The sequence below is a fragment of the Schistocerca americana genome, chromosome 2, assembly GCF_021461395.2.
Source record: "Schistocerca americana isolate TAMUIC-IGC-003095 chromosome 2, iqSchAmer2.1, whole genome shotgun sequence".
In the NCBI taxonomy this organism is placed as follows: domain Eukaryota; kingdom Metazoa; phylum Arthropoda; class Insecta; order Orthoptera; family Acrididae; genus Schistocerca; species Schistocerca americana.
Window position 1 is genome coordinate 1,029,516,822 of NC_060120.1, and position 25,335 is coordinate 1,029,542,156.

A 25,335-nucleotide genomic window follows, 5' to 3' on the forward strand; every position below is an offset into this window, starting at 1 on the left:
CAACGATATCACGTTAAACCATTGTTCCAGTGTCCATTTCTATTGATTAGCAACACACGCAAGCCGTTGTGCCCGATGACGTTGGGTTAACAGTGGCATCTGTGTGCGGCGCCAGCTCCTGTACCCCATGGAACCCATGCGTCTATGGGATGTCCACTGGGAGATGTGTCCAGAACGTCCGGTGTTGAGTCATGGTTTGCTGCGCTGTTGACCTTCTGTCACTATTGACAATCCGTCTCCGACGTCGCCCGTCACGGTCATCGAAGGTGGCAAGATGGCCGGAAGTTCGTATGTTGTGGACTGTGACAACCTCATTCAGCCATTCACTATACACTTCTGGACAGAGCTGAACGTGTGGAACCGAATTTCTGCACCACTGACGAAACTGATATTCCCATCTTTCGGGCACCGACCACCATATACTGTTCGAAAGGCGTCAGCTCACGATGGCGTTGCATGTTACACAAATCACTTGCACAACCGCTTCTTAGAAGGCCTCCTACACAACTGCAGGTGACACAGGGGTGTCTGGTGTGCATACAATATACCCGCGCCACCTGAGACACACTATCACATGGCATTTGCTAAGTCAGTGTGTGTTAACCATTCATGAGTTCAGATGGGCAATGGATTATATTGGCATAAAAAGGTTGTGCACACTTGGTCCGTCAGGATGTGACTTCTTACAGAAAACAGGGTGTATTCTGGATTACAGACTTTTTAAGCTTGGTTCGCCGGGACAGATACACACCTAGAAGGCGGGCAGATCACCGTTTACTGTATGTCACTTCGAAAGAGAACAGGCGAATAAGCTGCTGAAGTTACCGAGTGAATTCCCAGAATTTCTGACAGATATTCTGGAGGGTACCGATTAAAATATAAGATTTAGTTAACCGATCAGGCCCTGTAAACAGTCAACCCTGCAGACTGTCTCCCTGTAAAATGCAGACATTGAGGCAAATAATTGATCAGCTGCTGCTTGAAGAGTTATTAGAGCGTCCTTGTCCCTATATGCTTCCCCCACTTTCTTAGTTGCTAGACCTGGTGGGAAGGGATAATGACCAGTTGTCGATTGTCACCTGTTAAACCAGAAGGTTGTCATAGATTCAATTCCCTTGCGAGACCTGCATGACTTCTCTTCCTGGTGTCGCTAAACTCCTCCCGCACAGGCCATGAAGGCCATAAGGTAACGACTGGTCGCCGTGTCATCCTCAGCCCACAGGTGTCATTGGATGCGGATGTGGAAGGTCATGTGGTCAGCACACCGGTCTCCCGGCCGTATGTCAGTTTACGAGACCGGAGCCGCTACTTCTCAGTCAAGTAGCTCCTCAGTTTGCCGCACAAGGGCTGAGTGCACCCCGCTTGCCAACAGCGCTCGGCAGACTGGATGGTCACCCATCCAAGTGCTAGCCCAGCCCGACAGCGCTTAACTTCGGCGATCTGACGGGAACCGGTGTTACCACTGCGGCAAGGCCGTTGGCCTTTGGTGTGGCTGGAGCTCAGCTTTCTTATCACGCTTGATTTAAAGCAGGCCTATTATCAGGTCCCTTTGGCGGAGGAATCTGAAGCACTGACCGTATTGAGTACCGACTGGAGCTGTTATGAATACAATAGGGTTCTGTCCGGTCTGGTAACTGCTGCCGCAGTATTATCAAGATTGTTGGATTCGGTAATGGGCGACCTGAAATTCAACTGCGTCTATAGCTACCTTGATGATGATGTCATCTGTAGTTAATGTATGAAGAACAATTGAACCACATCTATCAAATGTTAAGTCGTTTTCGTGACGCAAGTCAAATCGTGAAGCCAGATAAAGTGGATTTAGCCCACACGGAGATATCTTTCTTGAGCCACATTGTTTCAGTTGAAGCTGAACGAGCCACCACATTTCAAGTATTTTGCTTGAAATATTTTTCTAGCTGCTCGAGAAATTTACAGGCTAGAACAAAGAAGTAACTGTACTGTAAGTTAATTACAACAGCACTCGCTCGTCACTCGGTTCAGAATTACACAACAACATTTGGTATATGCCAACACTTTCTTACGCTCCAGGCAGCGGAACACATATTACTTGAGGATGCACTTTATTCCAAATACCGCTTGGATTGCGCTACAATCTCAGTGAACTCTTAGTAACTCACAATACAACAAAGTGGAACCCAGAATGATGTAGACTCGTAGACTGCCTAGAACGAAGCGAATGAATTCTTGAAATTTCTTAGTTAAGACAAATGCGCACCACTGTAACACAGGTACAGTTTACTCGAAGTAGTACTGCAGTGGGAACCACATTATGACGAAGTGTACAATTCCCAACACACTGTGTCCCCTCGAAGTAACCTGGTCGGATGTCATACTAGGAACCACAGTGCGACCTAGACTCAGTTTGAATATACGGCCCAACTGCCGTGACGGTCTCGCAACGGCTCCTCCCAAGGCACACACACCACTGCACAGGTAAATCCGTCCGCTATGCCCCCGGCTAACGAACCCTCCCGAAGAATTCGCGCTTCTTGACGGAAGACAGACCTGTTGCTTACAGCCGTGTATCAGCCGCACTTCACACTGCATTGCCCTCTGCTGCCCTAGGTTAGACCCGGAAACACAGCTGAGGTCCTTAAGGGAGAGCATCGCGCTCACACAGCTTGCATTCCTTAGCAGTAAACGGCGCATCTGCGCCTCTGTATTCTCGCATCTACCATCTGCCCCCTGTGACAACCACAAATCAACCAAGAGCAAGGATCACTCACTCGCCACAAGCGTGATCAATAAATCGCGCGTCGCAGCTCAGAAAGAAGAAGGGGGAAAATGAAAAAGGGGGAAAGGTAGGAGGGATAGAGGTAAAAGGACGAAACGAAAAAGAGAGTAATGAGGAAGAAGGAATGGGAAACAAACCTCTTATTTTGGTTACTAACTCAGTCCTGCGTATTTGGTTATAGAGGAATCGTAGCGTGTGGTGTCAGAAAGTCACAGGTATGTCTTTGACTCCAAATTGTACTCTGTTTCAATATGTAAAGAACATTTAAACGCTGTAAAATAAGTTCATTCTCTATATACCTAGAATAGTTTCCAAGAAATACTGAAGTCAGCTATACACAAAAGTACATACATACGGGTAGTCGTTTTTTATTCGCATTTCGTTGAGACCTTTGTGCAGAACCTGTCATTCTTCCTCACTTTCACTAAGGATAGCAATGTCATCAGCGAATTGTATCATTGATACACTCTCACCTTGTCTTTTAATTCAATTACTGAACCTTTCCCTTAAATTTGTCATTGCTTCTTCGATGTATAGACTGAACAGTAGGGACGAGAGACTATATCCCTGTCTTGCACCCTTGTTCCCTCTTTTTTTCTAGTACATATTATATATTAGCCGTCTTTTCCTATAGCTTACCCCTATTTTCCTCGGAATTGTGATCATCTTGCACCATTCGACATTGTCGAACGTTTTTTCCAGGTCGACAAATCCTATGAACCTGTCTTGATTTTTCTTTAGTGTTGCTTCCACTTTGAACCGAACGCCAGAACAACCTCTCTGGTGCTTTTCCATTTCCTAAAGCGAAACTGATCGTCATCTAACACACGCTTAGTTTCCTTTTCCATTGTTCTGTATATTATTCCTGACAGAAAACTGGCTGCATGAGCTGTTAAGCTGAGTGTGCGATAATTCTCGCACTTGTCAGCTCTTGCAATCTTCAGAATTATGAGGATGATATTTTTCCGAAAGTCAGTGGTATATTGCCAGACTCATGTTCTACGCACCAACGTGAACAGTCGTTTTGTTGCCATTTCCCCCCAATGATTTTTTAAATTCTGATGTTATCTATTCCTTCTGCCTTATTTGATCTTAAATCGTCCAAAGCTCTTTCAAATTCTAGTTCTAGCACTGGATCCCCTATCTCTACTATATCGACTTCTGTCTTTACTTGTATCACGTCATCAGACAAGTCTTCTCCATCACAGAAGCCTTCAATGTACTTTTCCATGTATGAGCACTCTCCTCTGCCTTACCCGCTCAATATCCTCACATACTTTCTCTATCTGTTCATGTTTTGCTTGCGACATCTGCATCTGTGTCTCAATTTTCGTTGTCGGCGTTGGTCCCGTTACATCATTTCATACTGTTGTTGATATTATCCTATATTCGGCCGAGTAGAAATCCTTATCTTCTTTCCAGTTCACTCCACTAGCTCCCACTGTTTGTAGACTGAGCCTTCGCATTTCCCTTTTCAGATTTTCCAGCTTTCCTACTAAGTTAAAACTTCTGATATTCAATGCACAATATTATCCCTTCGTTGGTTATTCTATCTTTTTCTCGTGTTCGCCTCCCCCTTGGCAGTCCCTTCCAGGAGATCTGAATAGGGGACTAATCCGGAATCTTTTGCTGATGCCGATGTCATCATGAGGCTTCTTCAATTACATTTTGCATGTCCTGGATACCCATTATTTGTGTTTAATGCAGTGCCTCCTATTACATTCTGAGTCGTCATGCCATTGATCATTGCTTATTCTTCCGCCTTTTAGGGGCAGTTTCCCACCCCAAGGGCCAGAGTGTGCCCTGAAACTTCGTCCACTCTCCGCCGTGTTCGACAAGGCCGTTGGCAGAGCGGGGGTGACTTCTTATGCCGGAAATCTTCAGCGGCCATTGCTGATGATTTCTATTCGGAAGTAAGCACAATGTAATATATATATTCTGTCTGCAGTTATACTGTAGGGGAGAGCCGGACAACGTGGCCAGGCTAAGGTATTCCTATTCTTAAGGTTAGGAACTACAGATGGAATTGCATAGAAATCAGTTATTATAATCTACAACTACTGGAATATAATATAGGACAGTTTATCATCTTAGGTTCAAATTAAGTACTTTAAACAATGCAGTTTACAGAAAGTGAGAAAAAGGCCTCTTTGTCCATTTTGCTTCGAAGTACACTTTTCACGAACAAAATTCAACTTCTGTACCTCAACTCCTGCACAGAGTTCGTGAGCCCAAATGGAGCACAGCTGCCACTTAATCCACTGCCCTTCTGGCCTTAAATTTGAAAATTTTTCTTCGCACTACGTAACTCTGCGTTTTCGTTGTTGTCATCAAAAGGAGTTCTTCTAAGGTTGGTGTTCCTGATATTCGAAACGTTCTCTTTACTGCCTTTCTTCTCTTCGGCTGCTTCTCGTTTTTCCTTCGTTTTACTGTTTTCATCTGTTTCTTATTTGTCGCTTTTACATCACTCTTACAGGGATTTTCTGTAAGTATCGCGGCGGAGCTCTTCTTTCGGAGACGGGCGGAGTGACCGAGCGGTTCTAGGCGCTACAGTCTGGAACAGCGCGACCGCCACGGTCGCAGGTTCGAATTCTGCCACCAGCATGGATGTGTGTGATGTCCTTAGGTTAGTTAGGTTTAAGTAGTTCTAAATTCTAGGGCACTGATGATCCCAGAAGTTAAGTCCCATAGTCCTCAGAGCCATTTGAATTTTTTTCTTCTTTCGGCTGCTGCTTTTATGCTTTCTCGCTATCCAACGTGGCCAGAAGCCACCGGAGAGTTGGCCATTTTACCCACATTGATGGATTTACACAAAAGCTGTGCATCCTCTAAAGGCGTGACCAACTTTGCGTATCTAAAGGATTATGGAGTCAGGATATAACGCTTTCAACACAATTTCACTAAAAAGACATATGTGACATTTCTTCTCAATAATAAATACACGAAGTGACTTCTTACCTTACATCAGGATAGCTAAAAATCCACAAAAATTATTATATCACCGAGGAGCGGCACAGCAGAGAGACTTCACGGGGTGACTGGGCACTCCAGGGAGAATAATTTGAGGAATTTCGCATGCGATGCCGGCACCTCACAGCTTCTGGCACCCCAAATGGTTCAAATGGCTCTGAGCACTATGGGACTTAACATCTATGGTCATCAGTGTCCTAGAACTTAGAACTACGTAAACCTAACTAACTGAAGGACCTCACACAACACCCAGTCATCACGAGGCAGAGAAAATCCCTGACCCCGCCGGGAATCGAACCCGGGTTCTGGCACCCCAGTTTGCCCGCCATGGCCACTTTGCCTGGCTCTCCCCTATATGTGTAAACTTCGTTTTTCGTGTCGTCTTGCGTAAAATATTGCTATTTTTACAATATTATACATTAACAATGATAGTTTCAAAGCCAACTGATAAAGGCCTGACTGTGACGGCTAAAACTGATCGTGGGCTTAAACGAAATACACTCCTGGAAATGGAAAAAAGAACACATTGACACCGGTGTGTGAGACCCACCATACTTGCTCCGGACACTGCGAGAGGGCTGTACAAGCAATGATCACACGCACGGCACAGCGGACACACCAGGAACCGCGGTGTTGGCCGTCGAATGGCGCTAGCTGCGCAGCATTTGTGCACCGCCGCCGTCAGTGTCAGCCAGTTTGCCGTGGCATACGGAGCTCCATCGCAGTCTTTAACACTGGTAGCATGCCGCGACAGCGTGGACGTGAACCGTATGTGCAGTTGACGGACTTTGAGCGAGGGCGTATAGTGGGCATGCGGGAGGCCGGGTGGACGTACCGCCGAATTGCTCAACACGTGGGGCGTGAGGTCTCCACAGTACATCGATGTTGTCGCCAGTGGTCGGCGGAAGGTGCACGTGCCCGTCGACCTGGGACCGGACCGCAGCGACGCACGGATGCACGCCAAGACCGTAGGATCCTACGCAGTGCCGTAGGGGACCGCACCGCCACTTCCCAGCAAATTAGGGACACTGTTGCTCCTGGGGTATCGGCGAGGACCATTCGCAACCGTCTCCATGAAGCTGGGCTACGGTCCCGCACACCGTTAGGCCGTCTTCCGCTCACGCCCCAACATCGTGCAGCCCGCCTCCAGTGGTGTCGCGACAGGCGTGAATGGAGGGACGAATGGAGACGTGTCGTCTTCAGCGATGAGAGTCGCTTCTGCCTTGGTGCCAATGATGGTCGTATGCGTGTTTGGCGCCGTGCAGGTGAGCGCCACAATCAGGACTGCATACGACCGAGGCACACAGGGCCAAAACCCGGCATCATAGTGTGGGGAGCGATCTCCTACACTGGCCGTACACCACTGGTGATCGTCGAGGGGACACTGAATAGTGCACGGTACATCCAAACCGTCATCGAACCCATCGTTCTACCATTCCTAGACCGGCAAGGGAACTTGCTGTTCCAACGTGCTCTAGAAGGTGTAAGTCAACTACCCTGGCCAGCAAGATCTCCGGATCTGTCCCCCATTGAGCATGTTTGGGACTGGATGAAGCGTCGTCTCACGCGGTCTGCACGTCCAGCACGAACGCTGGTCCAACTGAGGCGCCAGGTGGAAATGGCATGGCAAGCCATTCCACAGGACTACATCCAGCATCTCTACGATCGTCTCCATGGGAGAATAGCAGCCTGCATTGCTGCGAAAGGTGGATATACACTGTACTAGTGCCGACATTGTGCATGCTCTGTTGCCTGTGTCTATGTGCCTGTGGTTCTGTCAGTGTGATCATGTGATGTATCTGACCCCAGGAATGTGTCAATAAAGTTTCCCCTTCCTGGGACAATGAATTCACGGTGTTCTTATTTCAATTTCCAGGAGTGTACATATAAACACCTACAGTGGCCTGTCATTTACTCCAGAGTCTCCTGAAGGTAAACAGTGTGAAGTCGAAGGTTTCCTTTCTTCCACTTAATGCCTGTTTCTTAGAAGTAGGATATGTAAATAAGTCGCGAAACACGTTCCAGAATGTAAAAAAATAAAAAAATATGCCCGCAAACGCACGAACATTTACATAAAATAGGTATAGCTCGCTTTCACATCCACGCGCCGTGGGAGCGGTATGTGGTAAGTGAGACAATGTTGGTAGCAGAGGCTGTAGCGTCAGTGCCAACTGACATGCCTAAAAGTTTCTGCGACTTCTGGCGCGAGCGTAGCGGCCAGCCTGGCGAGATCCCAGCCGCGTGGCACGCCCAGCTATTGCATTCACCATGGCGACAGTGGCGCTGTTTCTACAACACAACAGCTGTATCTATTTTAGGTGTTCATGGTTCTACACGAGACGACTGTTCACCTATGATCACTTCACATTAATACCGGCTGAGAGGACAGAGTTGTATTAGACAATGAAACAACTATCACTAAATTTTTCCGCACATTTTAACGCGTTTCAGCAGACTTCTTTCATCAGGTTGTACAAATAAATCAATGTGTCTAGTCACATTTTACAGTAAGTACTCGTAGTTGTATGTTAATAGTACTTACTTTACATTTGTCGTTTCCCATGGATCCCTTGGAGAGGAGTCCCTGGGATGTGGAAAGAGTTAAAGGTTATTTTTTTTTATACTCATATACATGAGTATTGTACAATTCTAGTGCTGACAGAGTTACGAGCTATAATGCTTGTGAAGATATTCACCGATGGAGTAGAAGGAGTTGGCCAACAGGAAGTTCTTTAATTCACTCTGAAACCGATCTTCATCACTTACAAGACCTTTGATATGCTCTTGTAAATTATTGAATATATGAGTACCCATGTACAGGGTTATTACAAATGATTGAAGCGAGTTCACAGCTCTACAATAACTTTATTATTTGAGATATTTTCACAATGCTTTGCACACATATACAAAAACTCAAAAAGTTCTTTTAGGCATTCACAAATGTTCGATATGTGCCCCTTTAGTGATTCGGCAGACATCAAGCCGATAATCAAGTTCCTCCCACAGTCGGCGCTGCATGTCCCCATCAATGAGTTCGAAAGCATCGTAGATGCGAGCTCGCAGTTCTGGCACATTGTGTCTGTTCACTTCACCATTAGGAAAAAAATGTTGCTTCATCACTGAAAACAAGTTTCGCACTGAACGCATCCTCTTCCATGAGCTGTTGCAACCGCGCCGAAAATTCAAAGCGTTTGACTTTGTCATCGGGTGTCAGGGCTTGTAGCAATTGTAAACGGTAAGGCTTCTGCTTTAGCCATTTCCGTAAGATTTTCCAAACCATCGGCTGTGGTACGTTTAGCTCCCTGCTCGCTTTATTCGTCGACTTCCTCGGGCTACGCGTGAAACTTGCCCGCACGCGTTCAACCGTTTCTTCGCTCACTGCAGGCCGACCCGTTGATTTCCCCTTACAGAGGCATCCAGAAGCTTTAAACTGCGCATACCATCACCGAATGGAGTTAGCAGTTGGTGGATCTTTGTTGAACTTCGTCCTGAAGTGTCGTTGCACTGTTATGACTGACTGATGTGAGTGCATTTCAAGCACGACATACGCTTTCTCGGCTGCTGTCGCCATTTTGTCTCACTGCGCTATCGAGCGCTCTGGCGGCAGAAACCTGAAGTGCGGCTTCAGCCGAACAAAGCTTTATGAGTTTTTCTATGTATCTGCAGTGTGTCGTGACCATATGTCAATGAATGGAGCTACAGTGAATTTATGAAATCGCTTCAATCATTTGTAATAGCCCTGTATTTGACCCTTGCTGTACCAATGTTAAACTTCTATAGTCCTTATACAGATTGTTTTTGGTTCTGGTATTATAATCGTGTTTTGCACTATTTTCTGTAAAAAGAGACGTGTTAAAAATGACAAAAGACATCAATGATTATATGTTATGAGAAGTAGTAGTTAGAATACCAAGTTTCTTAAAGAGGTCTCTGCTTGACTGGTCCCGGTGGAGGTTCGAGTCCTCCTTCGGGCATGGGTGTGTGTGTTTGTCCTTAGGATAATTTAGGTTAAGTAGTGTGTAAGCTTAGGGACTGATGACCTTAGCAGTTAAGCCCCATAAGATTTCACACACATTTGAACATTTTCTCTGCATGATGATCTAGGACTGACACCAGATATAATTCTAATGACTCGTTTCTGAATTTTGAAAATGTTCTCTTTGTGAGAGAAGTTTCCCCAAAAGATGATTCCATAACTCATTATTGAATACAACTAACTTCTTCATTTTTAAATCACCTATTTCTGCTATCATGCGTACTGCAAATGTAGCTGAACTACGGCATTTCATTAAGTCTAGTTTTGAGTTTTCCAATTTTGGTTGTGGTCAATTTGTAGCCCTAAAAATTTGACACTCTCTACAGCTTTAATTTCATTGTTTGAATACATTATACTTATAGGGTCAGATATTCTTTGTCAGGTACTAAACTGTATGTACTGAGTCTTGTTAAAATTCAGTGAAAATCCATATATTGTGAACCACCCATTGATATTTACAAGTATTTCATTAGCCGATTGCTCAGTGAGACCACAGGTACTGTTTTTTATACCAATACTTGTATCATCTGCAAATAAGACAAAATTTTCATTTTGTGTCACTGTATATGGAGGGCCATTAACATATAATAGGAACAACAAGGGACCTAAAATAGAGCCCTGGCGCACCCCTTGTCTGATGGTTTCATATTTTGAATGACTATTGTTATATGGTAAGCCTGATACAGACACATACTGTTTTCTATTAAAAAGATACGTTGAGAACCATGAGCGTGCTACTCCTGTTATCCCATAATGTTTTAACTTTTGTATAAGGATATCATGCTTAACACAGTCAAAAGCTTTAGCAAGATCACAGAATATTCCAAGTGGTAATAACTTTTAATTTATTGATTCTAATATATCATCTGTAAAAGTGAATAATAGCTTGATCATTTGTCAGTCCTTTCCGAAATCCAAACTGATTGCGAATGAGAATATTTTTCCGTACTAAGTGGTGATAAAGTCTATTGTACATAACCCTTTCAAACACTTTTTAAAATATTGCCAATAATGAAATGGGACGGAAGTTTTCCACTGATGAGTTGTTTCCTTTTTTTGTGTAATGGTTTGACAATGTCATATTTAAGCCTATCTGGAAAAGTACCTCTGTAGAGGGATTCATTACATAAGTAACTCAGTATGTCACAAAGTTCAGAGGAGCAACATTTAATTCCGGTAGTGCTGATTTCACCATAACCACTGGAACATTTGCTTTAAGAGAGCTAATAATATTAGAAATCCCTTCCGGTGTGGTAGGACATAGCTGAATTTTGTCAAACTTATTAGGAAACGCATTTTTTAAATATTTTAAGCTGTCTTCTGAGGAACTATGAAAACCTAAGTTGTCTGCTACTGAAAGGAAAAAGTTGTTGAAGTGTCTGCAATTTTGGAGGTACCTCTGATCAACTCATTATTTACATTTAACATAATTTCCTCATTTGCCTGATTAGTTTTTCTTGTTTCACTTTTTACTATGTTCCATATAGTTTTTATGTTGTTATTAGAGGCATTTATTTTTTTCTTGTACAAAATTCGACAATGATATTATGTTATACAATATGTGACGAGATATCTTGCTCAGATTATTTGACCAATCTAGAATCTGTTTATGGCAGATTACGGAAGTGAAATATAACACTTGATGTGGAAAATTAAAGGAGTGGCTTCGTCAATTCATTCATTAAGTGCAACAAGATCGCAGACCTCTATCGTGACATTATCTGTTGTAGTTAAAGGCATAATAACATTTATGAAAAAAAATCATTTTGTTTGCGTATTTGATTCTAATAATGTGGATCATAGAAGTGAAGAAAAAATATGTGTTTACATTTGTATTGTTATTGCGTTACCGTGGGATGTTTCATAGTGTTCGGAGGAAACTGCGTGGATAGTAAAAGATTACAAGCGATTATCTGTCCGCCCCGATAGCTGAGTGGTCAGCGTGCCCGGCTGCCATCTTAAGGGACCAGGGTTCGATTACCGGCTGTGTCGGGGATTTTCTCCGATCAGGGATTGGCTGTTGTGTTGTCTTCAACATTATTTCATCCCCATCTGGCGTGCAGGTCGCCCAATGTGGCGTCGAATGTAATAAGACCTGCACCAAGGCGGCCGGACCTGCCCCGTAAGGGGCCTCCCGGCCAATGAGGCTGAACGCTCATTTCCATTTCAGTGATTATCTGCACTGTAAGGTTGTCAGAACAAGCTGTGGGATGGGCAGACGCTACGCTGCTGCAGTGGCACCGCTCCGAAGCCAACCGTTTATGGTACTCCAGGACGCCCACCAGGGAGCGCTTGGCTCGGTCTATCACCCCTCACTCGCCGCAAATCGACAGCTGGCGCTACTTATACAAACAGAGGTCACCACTAATAACAGAGATCTCAACATAGCTAACACTGTGCAGTGACATTCTTTTGGCACCTGTTCAAAGACTGAATAACCACCTTTCGCAGTACAGACTGATCCAAGACGTGCAGGAAGAGAGTGAACGAGGTTCTGGAAAGTACCAACAAGGCTGTGGAGTCATGCCTATTCCAGTGCCGTGGTCACTTGCGCTAAGTTTCTCGGGTGAGGATCCACTGCGCTAACAGTCCAATGGAGGTCCCCACAGATTATCGATTGGGGAGTTTGTTGGCCAGGAGAGTGTGGTAAACTTATCCTGGTGCTCTTCGAGTCACGCACGTACACTGAGAGCAGTGTCACACGTCGCATTGTCGTGCTGGTAGATGCCTTCGTGCTAAAGAACAACAAACTGCATGTAGGGGTGGACATGGTTCCCAAGGGTAGGTGCATTGTCGTGTTGATCCTTTGCCCCTTCCAGAATGAAGAGATCACGCAGTGAAAGCCCTCCGGCCTGGACTCTTCCGATGATTGTTGCAAGGTGTTTCTGCTTTCAGAAGTTTCACGCTGTACACGCCAACGGCCATCTGTCCGATGGAGCGTAAAACGTGATTCATCTGGATAAGCCACCTGTCGCCACGTGGACGTCCAGCCGCGTTACTGGCGCCCTAATTTCAGCCTTTGTCGCCCATAGCAGTCAACTTGGGTGCATCAACCAGGTGCCTGCTGCAGAGACCCACACATAGCAACAGTCGTTGAAGCAACACTGTTGTTACCTGTTGTGACTGACAGTTCGCAATTTTTCACAAACACAACTTTTATTGATGTAAGTTCACAAGGTTGATGACTGAACCACAAACTGAAGGTAACAATAACGATGCCTGTAAAAATCTCCTAATTGAGGCTAACAAAAGTTCACTTCTAATTTTCCACAAAGGTTCGTGGTAGCACATACACACTAGTAAAAGTCCAATTCTGAGACGAAGACGTAATCTTCAGCGGTCGAGGTACACGAGATGAGCATCCAGAGTGAACTGAACTTCAGGGCTGGTTCTAGCCCCTAAATAACGGTCTCCAGCCAATCAGGTTTTGGCGTACTGATACTTCCTGCAGGCTGTGGCTTGAGCTCCCCTTGCAGGAAGTAGTGCTCGGAATATCTGTTTCCATTATCTTGTATGTAAATAGCCGGTGTTTACCGTGGTGCTTTTGGTACGCCTTGGACATAGACAACCTCGTCCTCTGTGGTGTAATACGGGTTGCCAGCCCTCAGGGGCCACCTCGGCTCCGGCATAACAGTAGCCCTTTGGTTCATCAGGGCAGTCATTCGCTCAACAGTTGCTCGTCTTTTCGTCTGTAAACATCTCCTTATCATCTGTCGCCCATGGTGCACCACAATTGCCTTGGTTAAGGTTTTGCATAGGGCAGTTTAGGCCATGCTTCCACCCTTGGCCTGAAAGCCAATGATCACGCCCTTTTGACATACAAATCGCTCCGCTTCCGCATTACGATAACGAGTCCACTGTTTCTGTGAGTGGTCATAGCACGCTGACGTCGAATACAGGCGGTGGCCACATTAATATCACTGGACCACGTAGTATTTATGCACACTTCCTTAAAAATAGGCGCAGGTGGAGAAGCTGCGGTGGAAGACACGGCGAACGATGCAGGACTGCCATCGAAGCCTCACTGTGATAGCCAGTCCATACCTACGCTACGAATCGGTGAACCAAGAACATTCTTCAGTTAGGCCAACAATTCTTAATTCAACAGAGAAAGACAAGAACTTTTTTTAATTCCTGTAGCCAGCTTGGGTGCTTTTAACATTATAAATGAAAATATATAAATTTTATTCATGCAACTATACGTTTCCGTGTTCGTAGTTTAAAACGTCCGTCTCGTATGCAGCTCTTACAACTGGGGCTACAACAGTTCATTTGATGATAGGTACCCACACGCATTTTCTGAAAAACGATTGATGATAGAGAATGCGTGTTCTGAAATAAAAGAAAATAAAGGGCAGATATTCTTGACTGACATTAAACATGTGTATTTATTTATAATTATTACATACATCAATACAATATCAGTAATAATACATTGAAGGCAGGCAATTTGTTAAAGCTAAGTGTGAAATGCCTTTGATAATTATTACTTCTTACACGAGTTACGAGTAAAGCACTTAACCACTGCTTTTGCTGTAATAAGAACATGCTTAAGTAGAAATTTAGAGTATGTCGGGAAACTGTATAACGGAGCTGCAGCTTGGATAAATAAAATAAGGAGACCACTACGGAGAGAGAGAGGAAGGGAGGCAGGGAGAGGGTAGAAAGTAGACAGCACTGCACTACTTGTTGGTAGTACTCCTGTATACCAGTATGCTAAACAGAGTCGCTACAATATACCATGTGACAAGACTTATCAAGGCTAGCAACGCAGTGTGAAATAACTACAGCGCCTTCGAAGAAACTGATAATCTTTACGTAGCATCAACATACGTCACTTTATGAAACCAGAACACAAAGTACACTTGAAAATGACTCGTAACTGAATCCAAATCCGATGTACGAATAAAAGTTGAACATAATTGGAAACAAACATGCGATGAATATTTACAAAAAAATTCCATAGCTTCGGGAAATTGCGATAAAACCGTCACATCAAGAACAAGAGAATTTTTTTTATATCGCCCAGTCTTAAAAAGTAGATCTCATTTGATTTTTACATGTGTTGGTTCCGTAGGACAGAGTGCAGGAAAGGTGTAATGCAGAGATCAATGAGGCACTGCAGACCAGGGCTTCAATCGTGTGGATATCGTTCTTGGCTTTCATATATCACTGGTGAGCCGGTCCGGTGTCGTCAGCTAGTCGTCAGCATGACAAGCTAAACTCGTGAAAATTTTGTGAAGCATTTACTTCGGTAACAGGGAGCAACACAGTATGCAAATTATGGCTGCTGCATCTATGGTATACAGAGATGTACATATATGACCACAGTCGTAACGATGGCAACGGGTATAATGTTATAAGTGATTCCTTTTCCTCAGAGATATAAAAAATTTTCTCCACATGTCTCCTGATGACACTGTAAGCAATTGTCGTACGTCTGTTCACTTCTGGAAACTCTCTCCCAGTAGATGCACTGTGGTAAACTGTACCAGGGTAGCTTTCTGTTGCACAAATATCTCAGTAAATGCTGTCCCCAGGAATACGTTGTCAATGGTAAAAAAAGAAAACTATGATAACTATGTAGTAGAAAAAACATCCAACACGACCAACTATAAATTAACAAGAGTATGGGTGACAGCGAATGAGTGATGAGGAACCGCAGAAATTCCTGAGAGGTGCGAGGCCACTGACGCAGAAACCGTGCCTCGTAGACGCCGGCATCGAGTGCAGAACGCTGGCGCTGGGTGTCAGGTGCGGGGACTCCCCGCTGTCAGCAGCAGAGACAGCAGCGCCGCCAGAGCGAGTGTGAGTATCCCGGGAAGCGAGGCGCCGGGCGCGGCGGACAGTTGCCGATCACCGGGACATACGAGTCCGCTGTGGCGGACTGTCACCCGCACCTGGTCCGGGAAGCGGCAGTCGTCCTCTGCAACAAACCGCCAAAAAACACCTAGGTTATCAGTCGTATTTTACGGCAATGGGTATCATGCTCCATAATGACAAGTCCTAATCTATTTGCTTACAAATAACTTTTCTGCTACCTGTCACGATTTTATTTTACACATATTTTCAAGCCGCGTTTCGGGAAATGGTTCCCATTTTCACGTGCGTATTTCTCTGTACTATGCCATTTTATGCAATTGTTTCGAGGTGTGAGGTTCTGCTATTTTGTTGTTGATTTTACTGCAATATATAAAAACGCGAAATTTTTGGTTACTTATCGATTTTCATATTTTAGTGGCGAAATTTGGAAGAACTTGTACTTACAATTTTCTTATAGTCCATTTGTGCAGAGTCTCACACATGGATTTGTTAGAAGAACTCGAAATGTAGACACGTTACAGAAAATATGAAGACTAAATGCTAAACGAAAAACTTGAAAGTGAAGCGGTGAATTTCTTCAGATATTTCGACAATATAGTTCAATAAAATTAGTAACACATAGAAATAAGCGCTATTGAAAAATACACTGAAGAGCCAAACAAACTGGTACGCCTGCCTAATATCGTGTAGGACCCCGCCAGCTCGCAGAGCCGGCCGGTGTGGAAGTGCGGTTCTAGGTGCTTCAGTCTGGAACCGCGTGACCGCTACGGTCGCAGGTTCGAATCCTGCCTCGGGCATGGATGTGTGTGATGTCCTTAGGTCATTTAGGTTTAAGTAGTTCTAAGTTCTAGGGGGCTGATGACCTCAGATGTTAAGTCCCATAGTGTTCAGAGCCATTTTTTGAGCTCGCAGAAGTGTCGCAGCACGACGTGGCGTGGACTCGACTAATGTCTGAAGTAGTGCTGGAGGGAATGGCCGGCATGAATCCTGCAGGGGTGTCCATCAATCCCTAAGGGTACGAGGGGGTGGAGAATTCTTCTGAACAGCGCGTTGCAGGCATCCCAGGTATGTTCAATAATGTTCATGTCTGGGAAGTTCGGCGGCCAGCAGAAGCGTTTACACTCAAAAGAGTGTTCCTGGAGGCACTCTGTAGCAATTCTGGACATGTGGGGCGTCGTATTGTCCTGCTAGAACTGATCAAGTCCGTCGGAATCCACAATGGACGTGAATGGATGCGGGTGATCTTGACAGGATGCTTACGTACGTGTCACCTGCCAGAGTCGTATCTAGACGTATCAGGGGGTACCATATTACTTCAACTGCACACGCCCTGCACCATTACAGAGTCTCCACCAGCTTGAACAGTCCTCTGCTGACATGCAGGGTCCATGGATTCGTGAGGTTGTCTCCATACCCGTACGCGTCCATCCGCTCTCGACACGATTTGAAATGAACCTCGTCCGACCAGGCAACATGTTTCCAATCAACAGTCCAATGTCTGTGTTAACGGGCCCAGGCGAGGCGTAAAGACTTGTGTCGTGTAGTCATCAAGGGTACACGAGTGGGCCTTCGGCTCCGGAAGCCTTTATCGATGATATTTGCGCACCAGGTGGGATTGACAGAAGGAGAAGATCCAAAGAAGAGCAACGCGTTTTATTATTGTTCACTTGTGAGAGACGTTCAATAACTAACTCCGCCCGAACGGGACATGAGGGCCCAACGGTACTGACTGGCCGCCGTGTCATCCTCAGCCCACAGGCGTCACCGGATGCGGATATGGAGGGGCACGTGGTCAGCACACCGCTCTCCCAGCCAGATGTCAGTTTACTAGACCGGAGCCGCTACTTCTCAATCAAGTAGCTCCTCAGGGGGGAGGGCACCCCGCTTGACAACAGCGTTCGACAGACCGGATGGTCACCCATCCAAGTGGAAGCCGAGCTCGACAGCGCTGAACTTCGGTAAAATGTAAATGTGGTGTGACTAGGACCTCCCGCCGGGTAAACCGTTCGCCGGGTGCAAGTCTTTCGATTTGACGCCATTTCGGCGACTTGCGCGTCGATGGGGATGAAATGATGATGATTAGGACAACACAATACCCAGTCCGTGAGCGGAGAAAATCTCCGACCCAGCCGGGAATCGAACCCGGACCCTTAGGATTGACATTCTGTCGCTCTGACCACTTTTTTTTTAATCTCATTTTGTTCGTTTATTTTCGTTGCCTTGTTTGAGGCGGACATCCAGTGACACCCGTTGAAGTTCGTTATTGATCCATTCACTCAGTTTTTTTTATTACAGAGGGCTGCTAACCCTCCGACCGAACGCGCTGAGCTACCGTGCCCGTTGACCACTCAGCTACTGCGGGCGGACGCTTAACTTCGGTGATCTGACGGGAACCGGTGTTCAATAGGTAATGCAACGCAATTCTTTTTATCGACCCATTTCGGCTGAAATATGTTCTGAACTCGATGTGGGACATCGTGAAATAATCCCACTTCAGCCTCTATACTTTCATGAAGTTCCGTTAGCTGGACTGCGCGGGGTAGGCGTGCGGTCTCGGGCGCCTTGCCACGGTTCGCGCGGCTACCCCCGCTGGAGGTTCGAGTCCTACCCCGGGCATGGGTGTGTGTCTTGTCCTTAGCCTAAGTTAGTTTAAGTAGTGTGTAAGCCTAGGGACCGATGACCTTAGCAGTTTAGTGCCATAGGAATTTTCGAGCAAAACAGAAGCAATATCCGGCGTTCCCTAAGGAAGTGTTATAGGCCCTCTATTGTTCCTGATCTATATTAACGACATAGGAGACAATCTGAGTAGCCGTCTTAGAGTGTTTGCAGATGATGCTGTCCTTTACCGTCTTGTAAAGTCATCAGATGATCAAAACGACTTGCAAAATGACTTAGATAAGCTATCTGTATGGTGGGAAATGTGCCAATTGACCCTGAATAACTTCACATTATTACTAAAAGAAATCAGCTAAATTTTGAATACGCGATAAGTCACACAAATCTGAGGGCTGTAAATTCAACTAAATACTTAGGGATTAGAATTGCAAATAACCTAAACTGGAACGATCACATAGATAATATTGTGAGTAGAGCAAACCAAAGACTGCGATTCATTGGCAGAACACTTAGAAGGTGCAACAGGTCTACCAAAGAGACTGCTTACACTACACTTGTCAGCCCTATTCTGGAGTATTGCTGTGCGGTGTGGGATCCGCATCAGGTGGGACTGACGTATGACATCGATAAAGTACAAAGAAGGGCAGCTCATTATCGCGCAATAGGGGAGATAGTGTCACAGACATGATACGTGAATTGGAGTGGCAACCATTAAAACGAAGGCGTTTTTCGTTGCGACGTTATCTTCTCATGAAATTTCAATCGACAGTTTTCTCCTCCGATTGCGAAAACATTCTGCTGGCACCCACCTACATAGGGAGAAATTATCATCACCATAAAATAAGAGAAATTGGGGCTCACACAGGAAAATTCAAGTGCTCGTTTTTGCCGCGTGCCGTTCAAGATTGGAACGGTAGAGAGCCAGCTTGAAGGTAGTTCATTGAACCCTCTGCCAGGCACTTTATTGTGAATAGCAGAGTAATCACGTAGATGTAGATGTAGATGTGTACCACAAATTTCAAATTTTCCGATAGCTGGCGGCGCTGTACGTAACCTTGAAAATGGCGTCTGGAATGGAGATGCGTTCTAAGCAGACGGCTGTCATTGAGTTGCTTTTAGCGAAAACCAGAGCATCATAAATATTCACAGGCGCTTGCAGAATGCCTACGGAGACCTGGCAAAGAACAAAAGCACGGTGAGTCGTTGGGCGACGCGTCTGGTTCCGTCAGAATAACGTCGCGCCAACCTGTCCGATCTCCACGACCGCCACACGGAGACCTTTACCGAAGAGACCGTCTCCAGCACTCGACCGCGGAGAGCTAAAAATGTTTATCAATATTTCTTGCTTGTCCTCGTCTTTCGCCATGTGAAGCTTCCCATCTCGTGGATAAAGGAAGTGAGCTTCGTATGGCTGCCTGTAAGATGGCGATTCCTCCAAGGACTTCGCGTGCTGTAATCTGGACCGAGCATTGCGTCAGATGCGCGACGTGACACACTTGAGCTCTATCTCAAGCATCGATCTCCTTAAGGGGCTCCGGAACGCCCTATACTTGCAATGTTAAAATAACGCTTATGAATTACATCTTTCCTCACAAAGTATTTGAGGTAGGAAGTTGAACTTTTTACAGATTATTTATTGGAATATGAGCTACAAGTTAACACACGGATTTTACAAAATTTTAGTTCAGTTATTAAAGATGATTTTTTTTCAATTGTAATGAAAATTCACAACATTTTTTTGCAATTTTTTATTTATATATTCAAAAATATACAGTTTTTTTGGAAAAAGGCTGTGTTAAATTATGCAGAAGGTACTGTGTAACATTTACTGAAAGTTTGAAACAAATATGTTTGGAAGATCCTTAGAAAACATGTAATTAGTATGAGAAAATAAAAGTTTTGGGAATCGAGCGACAAAGATTGGATTAACTTTTTAGTGCATTCCAGGTCCATAGGATGGATTATCTTCATCCTCTGCAAACTCCTCCTCCAGCTTCCTCTTGTTCCTCCTCCTGTTTACTCTTGCTTGTATTTCTAGACTCTTTACAGCCCTGTCTGCAGCCCGAAGGCGTTCCTTGTCTAAAGCAAGCATCGCTCGTTGTTGTGTTCGTAGATTTTGCTACCATTTTCTTCAGTTGCAGTTACTGCAACACTGTTCCAAAAGGTGGTCATGTATGAACACTTATCACTTTTCAGTTGTATTTCACTAGCAAGTCCTACGTGCTTTATTAAGGGAGAGTTCCAGACCAACTTCACTACAATGAATACATCTTACACAGTTTGAAAAAATTCCTTTGAGAACCGACATATCAAATATTTCATTCACATCCGATTCGCCCATAAAACATTCATAGTTTTCACTCATTGAACCAAGCTTCTTCTGTGAAGTATTTTCTTTCCCACTTTGACTGCTATGGGCAGGTGTACTTGAGAGGTTAGGTTCACTCACTTGGTTATCGTCTTTATTGTTTACAGTAATAACACATACCTTTGGCTTTCCAACATTTCTCCTTTTCTTAAAAGCCTTCAGAGGATTTCCAATAACTTTACTTTTACTCATTATTATACTTCAACAAAACAGAGACTCAAGAAACAGAATTAATTACGAATATTTTCGAGATAACGACAGAGTAAATAAACATGAAACAATCGACAATCACACCAGCGATATATATTGAACCATCACAGGTTAGCCACAACACATAATTTATCTCACATCACTAAAATGTACCTGATGAACACGGACGTTAATAATAACACCATTTGACAGCAGTTTAACAGCGCCACAGTGGGTCACGCCCATGTAGAACACATTTCAAAAAAAATTTAAAAATAGTTGTAGTCTTCGGAATTGAATAAATTATACATCTATTAAAAGGTAATAGTCTGCAGATTCAGAAAACGCAAAAAAGTAAAAATTGAACTTTTCATGATTTTGAGCCTTTCCGGAGCCCCTTAAGCCGCTCTGTTTATGCAGAAATGTGTATGGGTGAACTGCTGCCTCCAAAACGGCGACGCAGGCAGGGAGGCCAGGCTCATAGGCGGTGCCCATGTGTTTGCGAGACGCAGCGCCACGTCTCTCGGTACGCTGATAGCGTTACGAAACGCCCGCCCACACTACAGGCTGGAGTATGGCGCCTGCCGCCGCTTGTCTGCTTCGATCGGCATCTCACGGCTTCCGCTGCGCCGTCTGCATGCATTCCCGTCACTGCGGTTGCCCTGGGTTTCTCCACGACGCGTATACGTCCGCAGGGCTTTGGTCACTGCGCAGCTGTCATCACACATGTATGTCACACCTACTCTCCCCGTGCTGTCCACCCACTTATATTCGCTTCAAGACCTTTTCGTGTCTCGACGGGGCAACACATTGACAACGTTGAGATTTCTCGCAACGATATCCTTGCAAAATAAAACCGGTGCGTAAAATACACAACTGACCATTAAAATTGCCACACCACGAAGATGACGTGCTATAGATGCGAAATTTAACCGACGGGAGGAAGATGCTGTGATATGCAAATGATTACCTTTTCAGAGTATTCATACAAGGTTGGCGCCGGTGGCGACACCTACAACGTGCTGACATGAGGAAAGTTTCCAACCCATTTCTCATACACAAACAGCAGTTGAGCGGCGTTGCCTGGTGAAACGTTGTTGTGATGCCCAGTGTAAGGAGGAGAAATGCGTACCATCACGTTTCCGACTTTGATAAAGGTCGGATTGTAGCCTATTGCGATTGCGGTTTATCGTATCGCGACATTGCTGCTCGCGCTGGTCGAGATCCAATGACTGTCAGCAGAATATGGAATCGGTGGGTTCAGGAGGGTAATACGGAACGCTGTGCTGGATCCCAAGGGCCTCGTATCACTAGGTCGAGATGACAGGCATCTTATGCGCACGGCTGTAACGGATCGTGCAGCCACGTCTCGATTCCTGAGTCAACAGGTGGGGAGGTTTGCAAGACAACAACCATCTGCACCAACAGTTCGACGACGTTTGCAGCAGCATGGACTATCAGCTCGGAGACCGTGGCTGCGGTTAACTTTGACGCTGCATCACAGACAGGAGCGCCTGCGATGGTGTACTCAACGACGAACCTGGATGCACGAATGGCAAAACGTCATTTTTTTCGGATGAATCGAAGGTCCGTTTACAGCATCATGATGGTCGCATCCGTGTTTGGCGACATCGCTGTAAATGCACATTGGAAGCGTGTAATCGTCATTGTCATACTGGCGTATCACCCAGCGTGATGGTATGGGGTGCCATTGCTTACACGTCTCGGCCACCTCTTGTTCGCATTGACGGCACTTTGAACAGTGGACGTTACATTTCAGATGTGTTACGACCCGTGGCTCTACCCTTCATTCGATCCCTGCGAAACCCTACATTTCAGCAGGATAATGCACGACCGCATATTGCAGGTCTTTTACAGGCCTTTCTGGATACAGAAAATGTTCGACTGATGCCCTGGCCAGCACGTTCTCCAGATCTATCACCAACTGAAAATGTCTGGTTAATGGTGGCTGAGCAACTGCCCAGAGGTGGTTGTTCTGGGCACCGATTTCTCAGGATCTATGCACTCAAATTGCGTAAAAATGTAATCACATGTCAGTTCTAGTAAAATATATTTGTCCAATGAATACCTGTTCGTCATCTGCATTTCTTCTTGGTGTAGTAATTTTAATGGCCAGAAGTGTATTTCAGGCCGGCCGAAGTGGTCGTGCGGTTAAAGGCGCTGCAGTCTGGAACAGCAAGACCGCTACGGTCGCAGGTTCGAATCCTGCCTCGGGCATGGATGTTTGTGATGTCCTTAGGTTAGTTAGGTTTAACTAGTTCTAAGTTCTAGGGGACTAATGACCTCAGCAGTTGAGTCCCATAGTGCTCAGAGCCAGAGCCAGTGTATTTCACACACCATGAGATAGCCAGTCAAACAGGAAATGGCGAATGTGCTCCTGTTTAAAAGACTTTGGCTGAAAAGCAGGGTAGCAGTTGACTTAGACCGAGCGAAGTGGCGCAGCGGTTAGCACATTGGATTCACATTTGGGGGGGACGACAGTTCAGACCCGCGTCCGGCCATCCTTAATTTTATTTTCTAAATAGCTCCAGGGGAATGTTGGGATGGTTCCTTTGAAAGCCCACGGCTGACTTCACTCCCCATTCTTCGATGGGACCGTTGACCTCGCTGTTTGGTCACCTCCCCTAAATTAACTAACCAGTTGCATTATTCTACCTTCCTCATCACCTTTACAGCTGAAACGTCCCCTTAGAAAAATTATAAAATGACTGTGACGATAAACCTCTTGCGTTATTTAATTTTCAAACAGCTGCGCAAAACTCAACGTACTGAAACAGTTTTCTCTTTACTTATTCTGATCATCACTAAACTGACACACAATATTTTTAGGGCAACGCAGTCCGACTTTCAATAATCCGTACAAAAGCATGGCCTTGACTAACAATAACCTATACCTTTCATGAATCACTTGCCTCACAAAAATCTTCGTTACTCGAACTACTGCAATACAGCGAGCGCCGATACTCCCAGTTAAATAAAAGATTCTAACTACTGAAGGCACTAACTACTGATAGGCATAGTTAGCAAATGAAAGATTTTGATGGAGAACAAACAATGTATTTACCTTAATAGTGTTCTAAAGTCATAATATATACAGGGTTATTACAAATGATTGAAGCGATTTCACAGCTCTACAATAACTTTATTATTTGAGACATTTTCGCAATGCTTTGCACACACATAAAAAAACTCAAAAAGTCTTTTTAGGCATTGACAAATGTTCGATATGTGCCCCTTTAGTGATTCGGCAGACATCAAGCCGATAATCAAGTTCCTCCCACACTCGGCGCAGCATGACCCCATCAATGAGTTCGAAAGCATCGTTGATGCGAGCTCGCAGTTCTGGCACGTTTCTTGGTGGAGGAGGTTTAAACACTGAATCTTTCACATAACCCCACAGAAAGAAATCGCATGGGGTTAAGTCGGGAGAGAGTGGAGGCCATGACATGAATTGCTGATCATAATCTCCACCACGACCGATCCATCGGTTTTCCAATCTCCTGTTTAATAAATGTCGAACATCATGATGGAAGTGCGGTGGAGCACCATCCTGTTGAAAGATGAAGTCGGCGCTGTCGGTCTCCAGTTGTGGCATGAGCCAATTTTCCAGCATGTCCAGATACACGTGTCCCGTAACTCTTTTTTCGCAGAAGAAAAAGGGGCTGTAAACTTTAAACCGTGAGATTGCACAAAACACGTTAGCTTTTGGCGAATTGCGAATTTGCTGCACGAATGCGTGAGAATTCTCTACCACCCAGATTCGCACATTGTGTCTGTTCACTTCACCATTAAGAAAAAATGTTGCTTCATCACTGAAAACAAGTTTCGCACTGAACGCATCCTCTTGCATGAGCTGTTGCAACCGCGCCGAAAATTCAAAGCGTTTGACTTTGTCATCGGGTGTCAGGGCTTGTAGCAGTTGTAACCGGTAAGGCTTCTGCTTTAGCCTTTTCCGTAAGATTTTCCAAACCGTCGGCTGTGGTACGTTTAGCTCCCTGCTTGCTTTATTCGTCGACTTCCGCGGGCTACGCGTGAAACTTGCCCGCACGCGTTCAACCGTTTTTTCGCTCACTGCAGGCCGACCCGTTGATTTCCCCTTACAGAGGCATCCAGAAGCTTTGAACTGCGCATACCATCGCCGAATGGAGTTAGCAGTTGGTGGATCTTTGTTGAACTTCGTCCTGAAGTGTCGTTGCACTGTTATGACTGACTGATGTTAGTGCATTTCAAGCACGACATACGCTTTCTCGGCTCCTGTCTCCATTTTGTCTCACTGCGCTCTCGAGCGCTCTGGCGGCAGAAACCTGAAGTGCGGCTTCAGCCGAACAAAACTTTATGAGTTTTTCTACGTATCTGTAGTGTGTCGTGACCATATGTCAATGAATGGAGCTACAGTGAATTTATGAAATCGCTTCAATCATTTGTAATAGCCCTGTATATATCAGTTCATGACATCCAGTCTCCTTTTTCTGATGAACACACGTCCAGATCGTCTGCTCTCAAATCTCCGCCATCTCTGTCCCCACATCGACCACTGCTGACAGCTCACCTTCA

The 25,335-nt window shown here is 45.1% G+C and overlaps 1 pseudogene; it reads right to left on the minus strand.

Moving 5' to 3' along the window:
• Positions 1–1,363: 1,363 nt before the first annotated feature.
• On the minus strand, positions 1,364–1,481 carry LOC124597483 (annotated as a pseudogene).
• Between the last annotated feature and the right edge of the window lie 23,854 nt (positions 1,482–25,335).